Here is a 3,737-nt window from a genome sequence, read left to right on the forward strand (position 1 = left end):
GCCTGCTGTGCCTGTATGGATCTACCAGGGGTTCCTGGGTGGACAGCCGAGGCTGAGGAGGAAAGCTGGTCCGAGTCTTGGGGCTTGGGTGCCTGTGGGGTCTGAGCTCTCCACAGCACCTCCACCTCACGCCATGACCTGACTCCCAACAAGCTTCTGATTTTATTCCAGGATAAAGCTATCTCTTTCTCTGTCCACTGTTTGCCCAGCCCCTGCTTGGAGGTGGCTTACCTCCTAGGAGGACCACCTGGATGAATGGTTTCTGCACTCAGGTACCCCTATGGAGGACTGGGTTGCTCTGTGTGGTGTTCTGGAGTGCATGCCAGGGAGGATGTGCGAGTAAAAGCTTCCATCTACCACAAACATGAGACATCAATAAAGGCAGAGTCACAAGTCACTTTGATATCCTTGTCCTCCAAATACAGAGAGGCTGCTAGCCCCATCCCCCCAGCCATCTTTCCATCCCCCTACTCATCCACCTAACTTATCCATCCATACACTTATCTTTCTGACCACCCATTCATATGCCCATCCATCCATCCATGCACCCACCTATCCAGTCACCAGTTTATCCATCCACCCACCCACCCATCCACTCATCCATCCATCTATCTGTCTTTCCATTCAACCACTCACCCATCTATTTATCTACCCACCCACCGTTCTATCCACTTACTCATCTACCCACAGCGCAGCTCATCCATTCATCCCACCACAGTCCTTTGAGCACTTCTCATCATCCATCAGGACTTCTGATGGCAGTAGGGATGCAAGACTATCCTAGACATTGATCAGCAAGTCACCACTATGTGTACTTTCCAGGTAATATCTGGGAAAGGGAGAGTTCTGGAGCTCAGGAAAACTGGAGGGCTTCGTTGTGTTGATCCCCAGGTGGAGGGGGTAGAGTTCTGGGTGGAGTGAGAGCATACACAGAGGCCCTGTGCATGTGAAGCTGGCATGCTCAGGGAACAGAAAGGTGCCCCGGGGTGGAGACCACAGGACTGAGGAATGGCTAGGTACCAGAAGGAGCTTAAGCATCAGGTCATAAACTTGATTCCAGTGAAAAAAGCCACTCTGGCAGGAAGTATACTGTTGACAGGGATGTCCGAGGACCAGGAAGAGGCAGTGACGTTAGATTCTGGAACCTGGGTCAGAGAGGGGTCTTAACTAGCTTCATTCATTCACTCATGAATCCATTCATATACTAGGTCTCCCCAAGGCCTAGCCCCCATCCTCTTTGAAGTCCTGTGTCTGGAGCCCCTCAGGGCATGTACTCACACCTGCCTAAGTTTAGAGCCTTCAGATCTAGCTGTGCAGGCTGGGAGATGGATGCTAGTGACTCACCAAAGACCCACACATGGTGAGGGGTGACAAGGATGGCAAAGCTGCCAGTCTTCATCATTACCTGATCACTGAACTGAGCCTTTGGTAGAGGCAGATGTGGCCAACCCCCCTCCTATCAGGGACTCAGGCTCAGTTCTCCAGGAAGTCCAGGTGCTTGGTTCTGGAGGGGTCAGAAGATTCCACCCCCAGCCCTTCCTTTCACATCAAGTACTCAATTAAACATTTGCCCTGAGGGATCTTGGGGTGTAGCAGAGTTGTGAATTTGAATTCTGGGATTCTCTTCCTGTGAAGTACCCATAAGCCCCTTACACTGACAGGAGGCCTAGCTCCCTGTGGGCTCAAGGATTGGCACTAGCTCTTGACCCCACGTCTTAATCTATAGCATTGCATTGCATTTTATGTGTGTTTCACCCGTGCATCATAATGGGTAGTAGGAACTGAACCTGGATCCTCTATGAGAGCAAGTTCTCTTAAGCACTGAGCCATCTCTCTAGCTGCAGACAGGAGCTGAGAAATTCCCTCCCACTGGTTCTGGGGGGCTAAGGTCACACAGCAGGAGGCAGCACGACTCAGGGCTGTAGGAAGAAACTGGATCAATACTATCTACTCTAGGAGCTCTCTCCAGCACGAACTGAGCCTGAGTCCTAGATAGGAGGGGGGTTGGCCACATCTGTCTCTGCCAGTGGTTCTGCTCAGAAAAAACAGACGGCTTTGTTGACCAAGAGGCTCCTGTTTGCCATCTGCCAGCTGGAAGGGCTGGGCTCCCTCCCTGCAGGGTGGGGTCCACGGGGGCCAACAAGGTGGGACTGGAGACCCACTTTCAGATACCTTTCCCCATGGGCTTCCATTTTTAAGCTGCAGGGGACAGCAGCTGGGCTAAGCTGTTGGAGCTAGCCTCTGGAATCCTTTGTCACTTGGGTCAGCACCCTTGGCTAAGACACTTGCTCACTTTCAGGAGGCCTGGGGGGCGGGGAATTCTAACCAATATCTTTCAGGCTCTCTGGGACTCTCCACAGTAGACAAATGTGGCCTGTGGACTCACTGAGGTGGCAGAGGGACTGAGGTTTGGAGGCTTCCTGATAACACAAGCTCCAGCTGAGCAGACTAAGGCAGCCTGGTTCCTTGGGATTGTGACCCAACTACCTGTAGTTCGAGTACTGGCTTTGCCCTACTAGGCCTCTTCATTTGCCATGGCTGATAGCAGTTTCTTCCATTCCCCTGGACATTTCCTGTTACAATTTTTTGCTGTTTTGTTAGTTTGAGACAGGGTCTTACTATGTAGCTCTGGCTATCCTGGAACTCACCATGTAGACCAGGCTGGCCTCATTCACAGAGATCTGCCTGCTTCTACCTTCTGGATGTTGGGATTAAAGGCATGTGCCACCATGACCAGCTTGCTATAGCTGTGTCAGGGAGAGCCACACACCTACACTGCCATTCACCTGTGTTGCTGTGGGCACCTGTCTCACTGGGCATTGGAATGGCTATCAGATTGTCCCCAGTGTCTGGGTCATTTGGCTCTAGGTGGGTCCCAAATAAATGTAGGTCCATGGAAGGTGTATCCCCTCGGGACCTGACACTGAGCTGTGGAAACCCAGTTAGCAGTGACCAGGCCTCCCTCTGGGTAGGTCCTTCTTCTCCTAGAGAGAAACTGTCACGTCATCTATAAACCACTGAGCACGACTCCCTGCTGGGTGGCCATGGGAACCTGAGATGGAGAAAGTTATTTAGAAGCTGATTAGGACTCAGTTCCCAATTCCAATCATAACTATTATTGGATGAAGAGCAGCTGTAGTGAAGGGGCCTGCTTTGCTCCCCAGAGCTGAGGGGCGGTGCCAGGACCGGAAGTGGTATAGCTTTCCTCAGTGTCCAGTGTAACAAGCTCCGCCCCTCAACTCCCCATCCAGTTTGTATTCCACTCAGTCTAGTAGCAGAAGGCCCAGATTAGTACTGTGGGATCCTGCTCAGATACACAGGACATATAAGTTGGTATCAAGAGATCTCGCCCAGAACCCAAGACCCGTTCCACACAGCTGGATCCACTCCTGACCTGTACCAGAGTGTTCCCTTAACCCTCTCAGAGATCTCTCCCTGTGCCAGGCAATTGGTCCAATGCTACCCGCCCTTCCCCGGGCCCCAACCAACGAAGTCCTGCCTCTCCTGCAAGCCCCGCCCCTTCTTTAGGCTCCACCCTATCCTAGCCAGGAGCCCCGCCCATCATCCAACCCTACCCCCAGCCCGAACAAGGAGACCATCTCCTAGGTCGGGTCCCACAAGCAGACCCCTCTGTATTTATATTAGGAACCCCGCCCCCCATGCCCCGCCCCCAGTCAGTTCCGAGAGGCCCCGCCCCTCCCGGACTGCGGGGACGCGGGCGCGCGGCCGCATACGGC

The sequence above is a fragment of the Phodopus roborovskii genome, unplaced genomic scaffold (genome assembly GCF_943737965.1).
Source record: "Phodopus roborovskii unplaced genomic scaffold, PHOROB, whole genome shotgun sequence".
Lineage (NCBI taxonomy): Eukaryota > Metazoa > Chordata > Mammalia > Rodentia > Cricetidae > Phodopus > Phodopus roborovskii.